Source organism: Ischnura elegans, chromosome 7, assembly GCF_921293095.1.
Source record: "Ischnura elegans chromosome 7, ioIscEleg1.1, whole genome shotgun sequence".
Lineage (NCBI taxonomy): Eukaryota > Metazoa > Arthropoda > Insecta > Odonata > Coenagrionidae > Ischnura > Ischnura elegans.
This window is the reverse complement of record NC_060252.1, coordinates 117632067-117652132: the sequence shown is the minus strand read 5'-3', so window position 1 is coordinate 117652132 and position 20066 is coordinate 117632067. Positions and strand designations below refer to the sequence as shown.

The following is a 20066-nucleotide window of genomic DNA, read 5'->3' as shown; positions in this document are numbered from 1 at the left end:
TCGGGAAGAATTTGAATGTGGCGGGACAAAACGCCGCTAGCGTCGGAAAGTTGAACTACTTCATCTCGTTTTCTGCCAGCGTCGAAAAGATTCACGATATGAAAGTAGGTGTTTTGAGCTATCCAGATATGTAATAATTGTAATGTAAGAACTCCTGAAGGAATGTTGACAATAATCATGTAGTCTATAATTTGATACGAGAGTTTGAACGGAAACCAGACGTGATGAAACATGATCAATGCCGGAGCTATAAAACTTGACCGAAAACTGGGATCATTTGCACTGACTTCATTCAACAGTTGCGAAGCAATTATCGGTTAATTAAATACTTTAAAAACTTATTTAAACTTGAATTATCCCATTCAAATCGCAGTGCATCGCAAACTATTGTAACTTTCAAAAATATTGAAGTCGCACGATAGTTTGTACTACGCTGCGTACTTTGCCGAGGAGTAGTTCAGATACTTGTATGTTGCCAAGTTACCCTCAATTAGTACGGGAAATAGAATTTATCCCGCTTGAAAATGAAAATTCGAGGTGAAAATGCTCCAAATCCGATCGGATTGCAAGTCTCAACATTCAATAGGTACCTACCGTGGTGAAAAATCGCGATGCCATTTAAAAAATGCAAACATTTATCGAAAAAGATAAAATATTTGAAGAATTCCAGGTAAGAAGAAATAGAATGAATTCTATACGAGGAGCTTTTAGGTGCAAGATCATCAAATGTCCCTGCAAATGGCGTCATCTAAAGACCTGTTTACTTTGTACCTAAACTCGTTTGAGTTAATGTCTAAATTTATAAACGCGCAAATGAACACGAAAATGCACCGTGTATTCACCCAACTTGTGCGAATGCATGGACAGAAAATCAAACCTGTTCAAATTTGGTTCATGCATTCATAGTCGAATTTAGGGGAGGGGCACGAGCCCCCTCTCCCCAGGTGCTTAAAAAATAGACAAAGTTTGAATACGGTTATCATGGGTGGATCTAGGGGGGCATGTGCCCCCCCAGACTTAAAAAATTATGCAAGATTTTTAATACGGTCCCGTTATCAATGCGTTCATTTAGTATTACGAGGTATCCTTGTGCCCCTCCCCCCAGAACTAAATCCTTGTTACGGCCTTGCTTGTTCCTCCCCAGAAAGAAATCCTGGATCCGCCCCTGGCGGTCATCATTGCGTTTGCTTTGTTTCGTGTATTACGGAGGCTCAACCATTTAATTCAAAATTAATAACTTTGATATAAAAATAAAAAGAATTTTGTAAAGTCATTACTATATCTTGCTTTTAATCTCAAGACAAGATCGTTTGCCTGTCCAGGCCTTCTGTGCCCCTCCCAGAAAGAAAAATCCTGGATCTGCCCCCGCATGCATTTGTACATGTCCCGTTCCCGTCCACAAAAAACATTCGTGCAAACAGACATTAACTCGTAAGTGTTAAAGTATCATGTAAACAGGCCCAAAGGCCCTTGAGAAAAAGGATTGTACTTCCCACAAGATTGGGAATCGAATATTCCATTGCATCTATAATGGTTGGTTGGATAGATTTAAAAATAGGTGCAGTCTTGTGTACAAGACGGTGAGTGGTGAAAGCAAAGGTGTTAACATAGCAACTCAGTGGTAAAAATCTGAATTGATTAGACTTCTGGAAGGTTACAGCCCAAAAGATATTTTCAATGCAGACGAAACAACGTTATTTTTTAATTTTTGCTGCCAGCAAAAACACTGTGCTTCAGAGGGGAACAATGTTATGGAATAATGCTAAGTGAACAATCACAAAATTAACATTTCCAAAGCCAGTATGTGAGTAAAAGTGAAAATTCTCCATTTCCCACCATTTGCATTTTCCTGCTATTTACACTTTTTTTCTTGGGTCCCTAGATAAGTTTAACATTAGGAGGACGGGAGTTTCGCACTACCTAGAAGGACATAGGCCTCGCATGACGGTAGGGATGAAATTTTAACTTGTTATACGGCATGTAGAAAGTACCGCATGAAAAATAATTAGTTACAGCCAAACTAAGGCCCATTCAACGGAACCACTACCAGTTCAGATATTTGTTTGCCATTCCGAATGCCATAAAAAATACGGCATTGAAAAAGGGAGAGCAAGTTTCGTGGTCTCCCCTTGTTAGATTTTAATGAGTGTTAAATATTGCACACATCCTGCAGTGTAGGCTGAGTATTCTCCCGTATGTTCTGCGTGACGTATAAATCAAAGGATAAACACACCACTTGCTCTAATTCGTCGCTTTTGTCACCTGTGGGTGAAGACGAACTCCAGTCCACTTTGCAGGCATAACCAAGTGCACCATAAGACGAAATCACTGTTCATCAGTCAATCACTTTTATTTAACTAGACGATGCATGGTGATATTGCCAGCAAGCAGGATGTTGATTTCGAGGGAGCTAGTGTTTAATAGCCACAGTCAGAACTGACATGTGAAATTTCTTTGACTTACAGGCGCTTCGGTTGTGTGTGTAGTTATGCCCTGATTAGGTTGTACACTTTGGAGATGAAAATGCGTCAACTGTTTCTATAAATAAAATGTTCATTGTTGTTGTTTTGCTTCTGAGTAAATTTACTAAATAAAATTGAAAAGCTCAATACTTGAATCAGTAGGAAGCTCTTTTAGATCCTGGAGTCCATAAAAATCCCACAGATCGATAGAATAGAATTTGTTCTTAAAATTCTATTCTATCAATGTACGCTACATTCTTAGATTAGAAATGGTTTTTAAACATGTTGCAATCAGGATTAAATGTAGCAAATGGGAAACTTATTTGATGTTATGTTCAAATTTCATGCATGTATGTTCACGACCAGCTGATGATTTAAAATAGTGATTCGACATTCAAGTTATGATAGCCTCTTTTGGTATTTATTTTTCTCTTCAATAATTACGTGTACAACATAATGTGCTATACCATAGTTGAAGCTCTTTATTGGCTTGTTTCATTATCCATCAAATCCTACAACCTTCCCTAGAGATGTAATGATTAGAGCGCGGAAAAAAAGTCTTTCGACTTTTTGTAAAAGTGGGACTTTTGTGGTTTTAAATACAAATCTTCACCAATCTCATCAAATAAAACAGCTTTTAATGACTTTCTTAGAGACTTTTTGGGACTTTTTTGCTGTGGCGGGACTTTTTCGATTAAAAGCGACTTTTCTGGGACTTTTTATTGAAAATACCTGCCTAAGTTAATATTTGGCTGTTGTGACCACACGTGTTCAACTTTGTGTCGGACAAATCTTGTTTTTTATGCGGTGAATACTACACGCAGCAGATATTTACCGTAAAATGTAAGCTATTAACTATTGCTAATGCGGAATTTTATTAATAGCTCCGGAAACTGCCATGAATTCTTTCGATTACTCCACCGTTCATGAAGTAAACCCATGCAGTGCTTCAACTCGAAGGTGGTTTGGATATGTGAGGGTAGAGCTCACCACGTACTTATCCAATTGCATGTTAAATTCACGTATTGTTTCTTTCCTTGGGCCACGTCACCCTTTTTTTGCTAAGGGTGTCCGAAGACTTCACAAAGGGACATTATGAATCAACTTATTTGAACCCGGGTGGTCTGCTGACAAGGGGACAGCGCTACACTGTATGCTAGCACTCTGCTTTTTTGCAGGAGATTAGTGGAAAAATGATACAAATATATGAAAGGTTATCTAGAATAGGGTGATTTCCTATTATTTTTTAATGCCTAAATCGAATGCCATGTGACGTATTTCTGGTTCCCCCTGCCGCCTTGTGAGGTGACTTTGGGGCGAGGCTTGAGCGCTGATACGACGCAGGCTGATAGCAGGTAGCTGAGTACCCTGCTAGTAGGTAGCGCTTGGCTTAAATAAGGATTATTATTATTTTCCTATCAAACGAAGGAAACTTTCCGACCATAGGCAGTTTTAATAGGTGATTATTAAGACATGATTCCCTGAGCTCTGTGCCTCATGCATGCATCGGTAATCTCAGACGATGTAAAACTCCTATCTGCTCGTATAGAAACTAGGTCCCTGTGACGTCACATGAAGTGGCATCGCATGGGCGCCAATCTGGCCTTTTTCAAATGAGGATAAAACTTGACCATTGCCATTCGTCTTAACTGGGTTTTCGAAAACCAAATAATTTGTATATTATGAATACACTAATGGTGGGTAAGGAATCGCAATCAATGCATTTCGTTTTCTTTGATGAAGGAAACTACCCTATTTCCGACGAAGTGAATGTCTCACGTTGAGTGTAGATGGCTAAGAAATGAGCCTACATTGTAGACAGGCAAACAGTGCGCTCTTGGCACTCGGTCGAAGAGGAAAAATGAAGGCTCAACAAGGACTGGTGAATGATTACACATTGTATGAACACAATTCTATATATTCGAGTAAGCCACGTAAAGTTTCAGTCATTTTCTGAAGTCCCCAAGCGTCGCAAGACCATCATCCGCTCGTTTGTGCAGCCCAGCTCAAGAAAATGTACAAGGTGAAAGGACAGGCGTCTTCAGAATCCAAGCTGACTGCGTATGCTTCACTATGCAAGTACCTGCAAGTACTGAGCAACAGTATTTGCTGTAATGCTTGTGAAAAACCGTTAGTATCAATACAACTTTTGAATCTGACGACTTTAATAATTATAATTATTATCTTAAGAATTTTTTGGCATTCCCGAATAAGTCAAAATTGTGAGATAAATCTTTAACTGTACATTTTTTGTGTTTTTAATTATAATTATTTATAAAAATACGAGGACCTATTTTAAGGCCTAAGAGCTATGCTGAATAATTAACTTTAAAAGTAATTGTCATAATAAGTTATCTTTCCCATTATTTTTCAATATATCATCGGACAAAAAGTCACATGTGAAACAGCACATGGACAGCTCATCGCATCTATCTCAAGTGAAATTAAAGGAGACCGTGAGCTTGCAGAGTTTACAACAGAGCCAACTATCGTTTGCAGCCACCGGCGATGAGTTTTCTTTGGACTTGTGCGAGATATTTGTGGCATTGAACATTCCCACTCACAAATCAAAACACCCTCTATTCACATCGTTTATGAAAAAATATTTAAGAAGGACAGTGCATGCTCTTCACAGAGTATGCGAAGAAATTCGCATAAGATTTCCCACTGCAAATAAGTGGGGCTCTACCATTAAGAAGGTAGGTACTTGCCGTTAATAAAACTAAAAATAAATTTTCTAAAAAAATATATTACTGCAGAACTAATGTTTAATATTTTTGTAGGTATTTTTGAAAGCACCATCGTGCGTGGAAATATACAATATATTTTTCTGTGATCTGCCATTGCCTCCGGATCCAGTCCTCACGAAATTTGGAACATGGCTGGAAGCTTGCGTGTTCAATGCACTACACTTTGAGAAAATTAAGAATGTAAGTAATCATTTGTAGTTATGATTGTGACTGATGAATCAATTTCATTATATGAAATAGAATTCCTGCAATTGGGCTCAGTTAAAATAACTACAACTGCACGTTCTAAATTAAAGAGGTAAACTGCATTTTAATTTTTTACTTCAGGTTATACAGACTATTGACCCTGAAGACGATGCAGAATGTATAGAAATTGCTCGAGAACTCTTAGAAGATAGTACACTCCCACTGGAAATGATATGTATTTCAGCATCCTTTGGGTTTTTGGCAGAAAAAATCAAATATCTTGAATCTTCTATCCTGAGCCTCAGTGATTCGGTGTGACAATAATGGATGTGAAGAAGATACTTGAATGAGTAAAGGGTGAATAAGCAGTAATTACGGAGAGGCCAAGGGGCAGGCATTTAATTTTTTACAAAAACTCACCTTAAGTGAAGTGGCTACACTGCGATATGCTCCTATTACAACATGTGAAGTTGAGCGATCGTTTTCGACGTATAAACTTATGACCGAACGTCGCACAGCATTTACCATGGAAAACATAGAAAAATACCTTATCTGTCACTACTTCATTAAATAATTTTTTGGCAATGCAACTCAAAGTGAATGAAAATACGTTTTTTTTTTCTTTATTTAATATCATGAAATTAATAAATAAAATCAGTTATCCATAACCTGTAATTTGACTTTAATTTCCCTATTTAAAAATAAAGATAGATATTGATCAGCTAAAAAAAATACAGGGGTCAACTATATTCTCGCTGATCATCAAAGAAAGAGTTATTCAGAATTTAAAAAAAAATATTTTTAAATTATGGTGATCTACTGTCTTAAAAGTCCATAAAATAACTCTTTAACCCACGAATCCGCATCTCTACCCTCTTTTCTCAATAAATTCAGTTAAATTCAGCCACTTTCTCATGGAAATAACTCAGACTTTTAAGGAGACTTTTTTAAAAAATATTGACGACTTTTTAGGCGACTTTTTTTTTTAAATTAGAGACTTTTTTTCCACGCTCTAGTAATGATTCTTAAGTAGGTAACACTGAAATATATTCTCATGATGTGGTGTATAAGAATCACCATATTAGTCCATGAATTTTTAGCTTATCCTTCACCACGACGTGGGGTAACAGGGTGTCCACTGGGAAAATCAGGAATCATGTTTGAATTATAAGTCCCTGGAATTATGCGTTAGTTACTGTATAAGCGTGTGTAAGAGGCGCACCCCTATTTTGAGCATTGGAGCTAAATAAAAAAAAACTTTTCGGCATTTTTTTATACTATCGCGCGGTGTAGCAGATGTAATGGCCCGAAATTCGGGGGCCATTTGCAAATTATTTCGCGGAGGACAGGGCTGTTTGCGAGGCAGAGGACGATGCACAAACAGCCCTGTTTTTCATAAAATGGGAGATCCGGGAGGAGGAGAAGGAAAGGCAATGACCGAGAGACTGGCAAATAAGAATAAACACCATTAATGGAACGCTCACGGGTTCTAACTTTTGAAGGGGGGGGTCTAGTTTAAAAGATATGTTTTCGCGGAATACCTGGGCTTTTTGAACGTCTCTACGTCATTCGAGAGACACTATATTAAGGTAAACCGGGAGATACTTGAGGTCTTCTACTTCGAGTCTTCGACTACTTCGGGGTGAAGTTTTGATCGCGAAAGGCGTGATTGTGCATGCCTTGATTATTGTAAACTCTTGTCTCGCGCCTGCTTGGCTCGTCGATACCCGCTTCCCGGGATCTGGTATTTTTTGCTTTCACTCTCTTCATACCTTGCTTTTAGGCCCTCTCTTGTGGGCCATTTTCGCCATCAGCTTCCGTTACTTGCGAAATTTAGACTTCATAATCCCTTCCCCCTCCGGGAACTTGGGAAATTCCTCGCGCCCTATCCATCGCTAGGCCAGTATTTGCCAGTCTATCGCCTGTCGCCACAGCGTGCTGCCGCCTTCTCCTGCCTCCAGCCTCCCAGGGTGATTCGTGCCGTCGCCGGAAAAAAAGGTAGAGTTCCTTTTTCTTTTATTAAAATGCAATCCATGACTATCATTGATACCCGACGCCAAGGGCAAGAGCCCACGTTAAAATAGTTCGGATTCGAGTCCCGGCTTATCCGGGGTCGGGTCGCGACACAGACTTAAGCCTGGATTTTCGATAGTTATCAAATTTTCCACTTTCGATTATAATAATTCACACGGCGTTTTTCAGCTAAATTTACATGGTATGTATGGCGCTCGGAGATTAGTAGGTATTCACTTGTAGCCTTACCCTTCTGATGCTTACTAGGTACGGTCGGATCGGTAAACTCAGATGCAAATATCAACGAATAATACCTTCCACCATAGCTTAATATATTTTTTATGACTGCATGGAAACGTGGAATGTCAGGCAAACCAACAGAATTGATATGTAAGTTTCAAAAACACAAAGAATAGAATTTCAGGTGGCTTCAATATCTGGTCATGAGGTCTAAACGGTGTCTTAGCTTGCATTGAATAAATTTAAATTTTAAATACAACATATGCTAAGTAATGTATTCCTTGTCCTTTTATAACCATAAATATAATATTATTTAAAAGTATGTGAGTAATTTTGGGTGTGTTAAAATTCTAATCCATCGCAGTAATAACGTGGCATCAACCGGGATTGTTGTAAAATTTCTTTGACTTAAAGGCACTTTGGTTGTGTGTATACATGTTCTGATTTGGTTGTACACTTTGAAAGACGTTATTTGAGTTAGTGCATGTTACATTTATACATACTATGTTGGTATGCTTGTATTGGAGTTTGGCCTGTTTCTTCACTCTTCTTTGATGTGCGTTCATTGTCTTCCGAGAACAGGGCTCGGGGATATGGCGGATGGGGATAGTGACAAACATTGCGTTTGCTCGCATTGCAGTAAGGAATTTGGCAAGAGCAGTCAGCTGTTGTGCCACGCAAGGACGCACCACTTGGGGGAGCTCCCCTTTGCGTGCAGGGATTTCGGATGACGGTACATCAAGGCGAGTGACCTGACCCAGCACGCAAAGAGCCACAGTGCCGTCAAACCGCACAGGTAAAGTCATGAACTGAAAGTCTCCTCTCGTGGAAAAAACTTCAAATTGGAGGTGGAAGGAATTCTAAATTTTCTCTCGTCCAATTCGTGAGTGTTTCTTAGATCTTTCCCTCCGTTGAGGATGTCTGTTTACCTGTGAAGCTGTGATGTCGTGGAATCATGTGGGCCTTTTTGTCTTTTCAGAATACTCTGTGAATTTGATGATGAAACGCCTGAAAAAAGTCTGCTTTTGTTCCACGTAGCATTCTGCAAAACCTAGTCAGCTTTATTGAATTTGTGCGATGACTTGGTTTGATATTTCACATTCATATTTCTGGGTCGAATTTGGCAAAGATATCACCTTGTTCTCCAACCCCTCTGCTCTCATATACAAATTGAATCAGTTACACAGCCTGAAAAAATTGATTTCACCCTCGGCCATTGGGACGGCTTTTGGGGTAATATGTTGATGTTGTAATCGAGATTGATGATGCTTTCCAGGTGATTATAATATTTCAGGGCATCAGAACTCTTTCAAGGGCGCTGGAAAAATTATAGACTTGACAATATTAAGAAATCTCTTCTTTTACTATTCTAAAAGCCGTTTTACACGGTACATGGAATTGTGCAATCTGACATACGTCCGAAGGCGCAATCAAAATTGTGTCGTGTAAAGCAGTGAATTGCTAGAACACATGCGAGAATGCGTGGATGCGAGATGGCAGAATAGCCCGTTCTAATTTCGTTCATGCATTCGTGCAATTCCACGCCATTTTAGAAATTAATGCACCTCTAATCTGCGCAATTCCATGCCACGTGTAAATCGGCCTTAAGAATTCATTATTTCTGTCATGTAGTTTCTGTTCGCTCATCGTGACATTTAAATTTTTACGCTGATGTTTATCCTATCATTACAAAACCCTTGCTGCCTTCCACACAAGAACCATCGCATTACCTTGGGTCACAGCCTCCGGCATCGCAGCCAGCTTACCAGACCCTGTCCCTAGAACAAGGCTTTCGACAGCTTCTCCCGGCCACCGCACCCGGAATTCTGCCCACACCCGCAGACCAGGAGGTTCTAGGGCTGCTTACGCTCCCGGCAAACAACAAGGACTCCCCGAAGCACACCAGCTCCATCTCTTACTCACATTGGGGTCTGAATGGCCGACTCTTTCGACCACTACGAGGAATATTGGGTACAACCATACTAGGATCCTTGCCATCGCCGCCACCCATGGGTGGGAAACAGCATCATGGGTATCGACTCCAAACGAGATCCTGCGGCGCCTGCACACACTATTTGTGGGTGCAGATGGGGGAGAGGCCCTTTGCGTGTGGCGTGTGCCACAAGTGCTTCTCGCAGAAGAGCACGCTCAACCACCGCGCAAAGACGTACTGAACGCTGTTCGTTGGGTGAGGGAATAATAATAATAATAATAAATATATGCCTTTATTCGTACGAGGTTGAGACTGAAAAGTCCTCTCTTCCACTTTACCCCTCGATAGCGTCAATGCAAACATATTAAAAAATGGTATATAAACCTTAACAGTACAGAAGATACACAATATACGGTATTTGTGAAATGTCAAAAAAGATAAAAAAGTATGTGTGAAATTTTTGTGTAAAAAAGATTTATGTTTGTGGGAGAAAACATGAGGATAAGGGTGTAATATCCTTCAGCAAAAAAACCCTCTGCAGGAAAACGCCCACACAAGAAGGGGGCATGAAAAACCTGCGAAAACTTACTGAGTGAAAGCTAATGCCATGTTACATGTAAAATAAACTTAATTAATGAGGTGAAAAAAGGATGGAGTTGTTGTTCTGTCCCTGTGTCCGAGGGACTACCTGCTAGCAGGTAGCAGAGTACCCTGCTAGCAGGTAGCGCTTGGCTTAAATAAGTATTATTAATACCTTATCAAATGAAGTAAACTTTCCAACCATTGGTAATTTGAATAGGTAGTTATTAAGACATGTTTCCCTGAGCCCTGTGTGTCATGCATGCATTGGTAGTCTCAGACAATGTAAAACTCCTATCCACTCGTGTAGAAACTAGGTCCCTGTGACGTTATGTGAAGTGGCATCGCACAGGCGCCAATCTGTCCTTTTTCAAACGAGGATAAAATTGACCATCAATATTGATCTGAACTGGGATTTCTGAAGCCAAATTATTTGTATATTATGAATACATTAATGGTGGGTGACGAATCGCAATCAATGCCTTTCGTTTCCTTAGATGAAGGTACTACCCTATCGATTCCATATTTCGCAAGGGGTGACACTAAAAGACCTAGCGTAAATAGATGTTTGATGGGGTGGGGAGGAGGGGGGAGTGGAAGAAAGGGGAAGAGGGGAAGGTGGTTGGGGGGGTAACAAACATTTAAACATTTCCTAGATAACAATTTGAAAAATCGATTTAACTCTTATACTGCCACCATTGCTGGTTGAGCGAAAACTGCCAGGGGCCGACGTATCCGCCCAAATTATTTCTCTTTTTTTGTGACTGTGGCCTGTTCATCGGCTGTAATTTACGTAAACCCCCATAATCTGTATATGGAAATAAGATATAAATATATCTTAAGATCTGAGAAAAAAATCTTGAAGTATTAAATAATATTAAGTAGCTGAAAAATTTTTAAACCTGAAATGTTGTTTATTTTGGAAAATAGCCTTGGCAGTCTTTGTACATCCCACCTGAAATAGGCTGGCAGTTAAAGGGTTTAAAATCGATCATGTATTGCATAGTCAAAATGTTTAACAGGTGATATAATTGATGAACCGTTTCTGGCGATACTACGTTGTATCTTTCATGGAGGACGGAAAATCTATTCCGCCTCCCTTGCTTGGAGATGACAACTTAAAAATTTATGTTCTCACAAAATATTTTCTCCAAAACTACGTGATCATGTTAACAATTCATAATTAATTTCCTCGATTAATCTTAGTCGTTTGTGGTAGAAAAAATTTTCATTTTTTTTCTCGCAGATATTATTTTCATAAATTTGCCGAAAACTTTTACGTGAGTATCTTCCAGCATTTTTATTTCACGATGGATGGAACTTGCAGGAGACAGAATTGCAATAATGGTCGTATGATATTCTTTAGAGTAATACCCCGAATATGAACCAGGAGAACCTTTCAGAGACCAAAAGGTAGTCAGAAAAAAGTCACAGATCTAAGACCACAAAATGGCTGTTCCACAGTGTAATTAATGGTCAATATATATATACAGTAAAACCCCTTATTTACACTTTTCTAGGGACCCAAGAAAAAAAGTGCAAATTGCGGGAAAATGCAAATATGTAGTTAGAAATAGAGAATTTTCACTTTTACTCACATACTGGCTTTGGAAATGTTAATTTTGTAATTTTTCACCAAGCATTATTCCACAACATTGTTCCCCTCTGAAGCACAGTGTTTTTGATGGCAGTAAGAATTAAAAAATAATCCTGTTTCATCTGAATTGAAAACATCTTTTGGGCTGTAACCTTCCAGAAGTCTAATCAATTCAGATTTTTTTCCACTGAGTTGCTGTCTCTATGTTAACATCTTTGCTTTCACCACTCACCGTTTGTATACAAGACGGCAACTATTTTTTAATCTATCCAACCAACCATTATAGATGCTGTGGAATCTTCGATTCCCAATCTTGTGGGGAAATACAATCCTTTTTCTCAAGGGCCTTTGGGCCTGTTTACATGATATATTAAAATGTAGGAGTTAATGTCTGCTTCACTTTTGTGGACCGGAACGGGACCTGTACAAATGCATGCGGGGGCAGATCCAGGATTTTTCTTTCTGGGAGGGGCACGGAGGGCCTAACAGGCAAACGATCTTGTCTCGAGATTAAAAGCAAGATATAACAATGACTTTACGAAATTCTTTTTATTTTTATATCAAAGTTATTAATTTTGAATTAAATGGTTGAGCCTCCGTAATACACAAAACAAAGCAAACGTGATGATGACTGCCAGGGGCAGATCCAGGATTTCTTTCTGGGAGGGCACAAGCAAGGCCGTATCCAGGATTTTGTCCTGGGGGAGGGGGCACAAGATTACCTCTTAATACAAAATGAACGCAATGATAAAGGGACCTCATTAACAATCTTGCATAATTTGTAAGGTTTCGGGGGGCACGTGCCCCCCCCCCACCCCCCCGTAAATCCGCCTATGATAACCGTATTCAAATTTTGTCTAGTTTTTAAGCATCTGGGGAGGGGGGCTCATGCCCCTTCCCTAAATCTGACTATGAATGCATGAACCAAATTTGAACAGGTTCAATTTTCTGTCCGTGCATTCGCATAAGTTGGGTGAATACATGGTGCATTTTCGTGTACAGTCGTGCGTTCATAAATTTTTACATTACCTCGCATGGTTAATGTACTATGTAAACAGGCCTTTAGATGACAACATTTGCAGGGACATTTGATGATCTTGCACTCATTTAAAAACTACTTGTTTAGAATTTGTTCTAATTCTTCTTACCTGGAATTCTTCAAGTATTTTCTCTTTTTTGATAAATGTTTGCATTTTTTAAAATGGCATCATGTTCAGACTGGCAATCTGATCGGATTCGGAGCGTTTTTCACCTCGAATTTTCATTTTCAAGTGGGATAAATTCTATTTCCCGTAATAATTGAGGGTAACTTGGCAACACACGAGTATCTGAACTACTCCTCGGCGATCAAGTAGTACAAACTATCGTGTGACTTCAATATTTTTGAAAGTTACAATAGTTTGCAATGCACTGTGATTTGAATGGGATAATTCAAGTTTAAATAAGTTATTTTAAGTATTTAATTAACCCATACTTGCTACGCAATTGTTCAATGAAGTCAGTGCAAATGATCCCAGTTGTCGGTCAAGTTTTATAATTCCGGCATTTATCACGTTCCATCATGTCTGGTTTCCTTTCAAACTCTTGTATCAAATTATAGACTATATGATTATTGCCAACATTCCTTCAGGAGTTCTTACGTTATAATTATTACATAGCTGGATAGCTCGAATTTGAATTCGTTTAAACACCTACTTTCTTAACATGAATCCTTTATCCACTGGCAGAAAACGAAATGACGTTGTGCAACTTTCATACGCTAGTGGCGTTTTGTCGCGCCACATTCAAATTCTTCCCGAAAATAGTTCCCATTACGTATCTCTCTCTCTTGTATTTTTAAATACAAATGCGCGAAAGAAAGCCAAAAGACAGTTTATAAGGGCTGATATGAAAGATTAATTGTTTTAGTCGGCAAATCATTTTTTTAGTCGGCACGTCGTGATGCAAATGGCGGGAAAACGAAAAAAACACGGCGTGCGTACGGGGTTCTATTTACGTTGGAGAGATAGGAAATATGATGGGACCCAGAAAAAAACTTGCAATTTGTGGGAAAACGTAAATTCCGATAACGCAAATACGGGGTACTACTGTATATATAAAGCGTTAAAGGTTATTTTGACAGTTTAAAGTTCATCAAAAGAGTTTTATGGTTTAAAAATTGGTGAGAACTAATAACAAATATTGGTCATATGCCTCCCACATGCTGTTTAAAATGTTTGGCTGTGTGTGGTATGACTTTACATTTCGCCTTTATGGAAGCTGAATTTCGTGGTGAATTTTCTCTACTCATTTTTGCATATAGTCCCTTTTCTAATACAGCAGACTCCCGACTATCCAGTTGCGGCGTATCCGTGTCCCAGATTAATTATCAATGCGTGATTTTCTATCTCGTTCGATGTCTTCGGCAATATTCATCAAAAATAAAGTCAGATGCATAATCGCCAGAATGACTTTGCATTTCAATGTTGGGAAACATATTATCCCCTTCGTGAAACGGATGCGATCGCGTGCTAGCTGCATTCATGGGAGTTCCGTGCTCCCTTTTCCAAGCGTCTCATATTTCCAGGTCTTATATGGACCAGTGGGTATACCAGTACACTCATGTTGTCATATCTAAAAAGATTTTTGAAAATGCTCTGGATAGTTATTTTTAATATACTTGTAATGCTGACCAATAAATTTATAAAATAATAAGTGGTTGTAGTTACTGATTAAAAATATTTATTGCTAAATATTTTACACACTCGTGATAATCTTCTTGGGCTGCTACATGATCAAAATTTTCCTTTCATTCCAGGTGAATTGCAGTTGAGTGTTTAGTCCAACTGATGCCAAAGAAGATGAGAAAATGCCCTAATACTATTATTATTATTATTATTGCATAAGTTACAATTTGGCAACTGGCCAGGTGGTAACATGTATATACAAAAAATAAAAACACAACATCCTCACAAAGTCACATATCAACTAGAGTGTTGTACAAATTTTAAAATTTTATTAAAATTTCTAAAAAATTAAATATTTTTTCAGCTTTTTCTTAAATATTTTTACATTATTAGGAAAGGGCTCAAATAACTCTGCAGGCAATCTGTTCCAATCTTCAATTGTTTTATTCAGGTATGAAAATTTTTTAACATAGGTCCTCTGCGCCCGGCATTTGATTTTGACCTGATGATCGTTCCTACCAATGAAGTTAGGTTTTCCCACTTCATTGCTTAATTCCCTCCATGCTTTATCCCCTTTGTATATTTTATACATACCGCAGAGTCGGTTTCTTTTTCTCCTACTTTCCAAAGATTCCCACCCCAGTATTTTTAACATGCCTGATACGCTCTCTATCCTCCGATGCCTACACAAAACGTATCGAGCCGCTTTTCTTTGAACTCTCTCCAAGGCCTTTATATGTCCCACCTCATAGGGATCCCACACCATTGAGGCATACTCTAGGATAGGCCTAACTAGTGTTTTATAGGCCATTTCCTTCGTGCGAAACTTGCTTCCCTTTAGATTTCTCATCACCCAGTGCAGTTTCTTGAAGGCTTTCTTGGCAGTATATTGAACGTTCAGCCCCCAATTCAAGTCTTTAGACAGGTGGACACCTAAATATTTACAGTTGTCACACCTAGGAATAGGGTTACCTAAGAACTGATAGTCTCTTTTGGTAGACTTTATCTTGTTGCCGAAGGATATAAGCTTACATTTACTAACGTTTATATCCATCCCGTTCTGAGTCACCCAGTCTGCCATTTTATTAATGTCCACTTGCAGAGATTCATGATCGCTCTCTCCTCCTATCTGTTTATAAATAATGCAATCGTCAGCAAAAAGTCTAACATGCGAGTTAATTTTGTTTGGGAGGTCATTTAGATAAATTAAAAACAAGATTGGCCCAAGAACACTACCTTGAGGCACCCCCGATGTAACCATTGTTTCATCAGAACTCATATCCCCAACTTGTGCTCTTTGAGTTCGACCTTTCAGAAAGTCCTCAACCCACAGGATCACCCGTTTGTCTATTTGCTGGGGTAATTGTCTCATCTTTAGTATGAGTCGATTGTGTTCAACTTTATCGAAGGCTTTAGACAGGTCTACTACAACGGCGTCCACTTCCAAACCCGCATCCATGGAGTCAGCCATTTCTTGACAGAACCCTAAGAGTTGGGTTTGACATGAGTGTCCTTTTCTAAAACCGTGTTGTCGTTCGAATAACCAATTTTCACTTTCCCACAAATCCCGGAGGTACTCAGCAATTATCTTTTCAACTAATTTACAAACCACTGAAGTCAAGCTTACTGGCCTATAATTCTCAACAAGTTTTTTGTCACCACCTTTAAATATGGGCTTTATGTTAGCCTTCTTCCAGTCCTTGGGTAGGGTATGGCTGTTCATAGTTACATTGAATAAATGAAGAATATAACCCACCACAGCACTCCCTCCCAGTTTCAGTAAATCGATTGAAATTCCATCTGGTCCTATTGATTTATTTGGCCTCGTTTTTTTGATTTTGTTATATATTTCTGAGTTGGTAGTGGAAATATTTATAGGGTTCTGTGTGTTCGTCATCCCCGACCGTTCCCAAGAAACCAGTGAAATATCTGAATTATCTATTCTATTCATTGCGCTCGCAAAAACATTAGAATACCAGACGCGGAACTCATTAGCCTTCTCTTTATCATCTGTAACTAAGGGCCCTTTTTTGTTTAATAAAACTGCGATGTTGTCCCTGCTCCCCTCCCTCCTTCTCAAATATTTATAAAATTTATTACCGTTGTCTTTAGGGATAATATTCCGCAAAAACGTTTCTTTGGCTAATTTCTTTTCCTTATTTAATAGGCGGATTAACATTTTATACTTGGTAGATAACTCTGGACTCCAATCCCGTTTTTTGTGAATGACTCTTATTTTTCTCTTCAGTGATCTAATTGTATGGTTGTAGTATTCTGGGTCGGTATTTTCTTTGATTCTTTTATTCGGAACGAAGGTACTTAGGCCTTCATTCATTATCTGCTTAAATGTCTGCCAAATTTCCTCAACACTCTGTCCCTTGCTTATCCATTCAGAGAACCTCTCCCTTAAAAATAACTGGAATCCTTCTCTATCCCCTCTCCCAAACTGCCATATTATCTTTTCCTTATCTGGTTCTTTAAACTGAGCCTTGGCCCAGTTTAGTTGTACGCACACCGCCGAATGGTCGCTTATACCCGGAGAGACAATTACTTCTCCCGCCAACCCTCCTGATCTCACCAGCATGGCGTCAAGTATGTTTGCCCCACGGGTGGGTTTTTCCACCACCTTCACAAAGCCCTCTTCATTTACAAGGCGACTAGCAAATTCCTGGGCCTTACCGCCCCCTACCGCGACAGCGTCGCCAGCCCAGTGAATTCCCGGAAGGTTTAAATCCCCTGCAATTATTGTATGACCCTCCGGACTTTCCGAGCATGCGTCCGCTAAAAACTCCACCGCATGCGTCCCTTCGTTTGAGCTTCTATAGATAGCAATAATTTTTAGGGTTTTCTGACCATTTTTACCTGTAACACTAACAGACATCATCTCACAATCATCTGTTATCCATTCCAGTGTGCTCACTAGTTTGTTTATTACGCAGATAAATATTCCTCCCCCTCTCCCATCCCTATCTCTCCTATAGGGTACAAAATTAAGTGGGAAAACCTCATTGGAATCAACATGCTCACTGAGCCACGATTCAGTACCAATCATAATATCGGGATTGCAGGCTTCAATCAATGACCCGAACTCTTCAACTTTGTTTAAAATACTGCGACAGTTTGCCAGTAGAATTATTAAGCCCTCACCTTCATATCCTCTTGGATGGACGGAACCACCTCCTGAGCCATTTATAAGTTTCCCGGCTGGAACAATTTCTGCGTAATGTTTCTGAACAGCTTCTCCATAACAGCGGATCCCTGCCTATTTAAGTGTACTCCATCACGGCTCAAATGGTTATCCCTGATCCAGCAGTTAGGGTCCACAAAAGTCATTCAAAATTTCTCACACACCCACCCAATTATAATACTGGTGATAGTGAATTATTGTACTATACATACTATTTACTGTATACTTTCACCCAGCAAAATTTTAGGACAAGGTAAGTAAAGAACATTGCTGACAACATTGAATACAAGTATTTTAACGCATTGCCCACACACGCACCTATTAGGGCTATTGCTCATGTTTTTTAAAGCTTAATTCTCTTCTTCAGTTTATTGACTATCGCTTGGCCAGCATTATGATGCAATTAGTGACGCAGATAAATTATGAATAGCAATGATCCTTCAAATCTCAATAAATACTCCTTGCCTGATGATTAATAGTACTCGAGCGTCATAATCAGCAGAAACACATAAAATGTAATAAATGGTTATAGTCCCTCCATACTTTCTTGTTTATGAGTCCGACAGACTTTCGACTCCCTCCATGTAGCGGGCTGTGCTAGGCTGTGACCCTGTCTCCTCGGTTGAAGACGATGTCGACTGAGATGTTGAAGACGAACAATCAACTCCTCTATATCATCCTGCAAATTTTCTGCATGCCACATGTCTTCTTCCACCTTCTTGACGTGTTCAACATAGTGTTTCCAGTTCTCCGGAGTAATAGTATCAAAGCTTTCTGCTCTCAGTTTTCCACTTCAGTCTTCTTGAACGTTGAATTATTCATGCCGACGTAATGTTTCACTTGAGCCCAAACCATCTCAATTGGATTTAATTCGCAATGATATGTATGGTGGTAATCTCAGAACTGTACAGCCGTGCTCCTTTGCAAATTCATTAATCTTAAAATTTTCAAATTTTTCTCGTACTTGGTTTACTATAAATAAAAGATCTCTTTTTGAAGCTGTCATCATCGAAGCTAATTCCTTTGCCAGCCAACTATTCCTTAATATGCAGTGAAGTTTTCTCGGGTTTCACACCGGGTCAGGTCCTTCATTTCTCCTTCCAACGTTTCGATGGACAACTCGCCCATCGTCTTCAGGGATTCAGGAATCCAAATTCCTCAATATTATCTTTCCTCCAGCTTGTAGTCCGCAAGGATTCCAATTTCCTTGAGTGATAAGAGGCATTATCTACCACTGTAATTGATCCTTCGGGTAGGTTTGCAAGAAGTGAGTGCTCAAACCATCTCTCGTAACACTCGCAATCCACTTCGTATTGCTCATCCATTGAGTTCTTTTTGCACAGAAACACATGCCATGCTCCTTTTCTGAACCCTTTTTCCGCCCCTGCATGTATAATTGCAAATCGTCCTCCTCGGGAAATGGGGGCCTTAAGCCCTGTACTTGGTCCAACAAGGAGAGCTTGACGCGGAGTTTCTATTTGTTTGTCTCGCCAAGTCATGTTCACTGTTTGTCCAACATTAATCCAAGTTTCGTTTGTGAATACAATCTTCCTGTGTTCGCGTCGATATTTTTTAGCTGCCTTAAATAATTGTGCCGCCAACGAATAATTTCATCCCTTTCAATAAGGATGCTTCTTTTCCCCCTGCGTTCGTACAGGAAGCCTATGTTCAAAACAAGACGTTATAGCGTAGTCCTTTTGTAATGTGGGAGTTCACTATCCATACTTATCGATCTAAAGATGAATTTTAAAGTCGGAGGAATACTTTTCGCGAAGGATTCATGTACCTTCCTTCTAATTCCCGATCTCACAAAATCGTCGAAAATCACTGCTCTCGAATTTTTGTAAGGCTGTCTAATTTCTTTAGTTTTTGAAGGAGTTACCAATGGACCACGGGAGCTTTCCTTTCTCACTCTGTAAATAGTGGACTCCGAGCACCCAGTAACCTTCGAAGTTTCTCGACAGGCCTCACTAAAGCTTAGAGATCCCCTGAAGTACGAGAAGTCTTTGAGCACCAACTGTCTTTCGCGGCTTCTGAGCTTCTCAACTTTTTTCTTCTCTTCTTTGTATCGGACATAGTGATTGGGCATGTTACAGCAGAGATAAGTGTAAAGCACGCTTCACAATTCTCAAATTCAGCAGACCACACAACACAAGTTCAGTCCAAAAAATGCAACGACAAACTGAAATGCTTTCGTAAATTCTTCCCCCGGCCCCTTCGGCTAGGGTCGCTTCTAGTGCAGATGTTTTATGGTACCCTAAGAACGGAACTTGAGGAAAAACCCAAGCCCCCTTTTATGAAAGGCGTGCAGTGGATGGGGTAGTGTTTCGCGCAGATTATGAGATACTGATTTGTGAATGAAAAACTTTGCTGTTTCTACAATCAATTTCCTAAGGAAAATAAAGTTCCAAATTGTAGAAACAGCAAAGTTTTTCATTCACAAATCAGTAAGT

At 39.4% G+C, this 20066-nt stretch overlaps 2 long non-coding RNA genes across 3 annotated transcripts in view; both read left to right on the top strand.

Annotated features, from left to right (window-relative positions):
- Window positions 1-14629, top strand: part of LOC124161914 — a 65346-nt gene extending 50717 nt beyond the window's left edge. For both annotated transcript variants that reach the window (XR_006865441.1, XR_006865442.1), the window contains 3 exons: window positions 8234-8447; window positions 9368-9839; window positions 14558-14629. This is a non-coding gene — a long non-coding RNA (uncharacterized LOC124161914). The remainder of the gene's footprint in view (window positions 1-8233; window positions 8448-9367; window positions 9840-14557) is intronic.
- On the top strand, window positions 8481-8835 carry LOC124161915. The gene is made up of 2 exons (XR_006865443.1): window positions 8481-8534; window positions 8631-8835. It is a non-coding gene; the product is annotated as an uncharacterized LOC124161915 (long non-coding RNA).
- Window positions 14630-20066: the final 5437 nt, after the last annotated feature.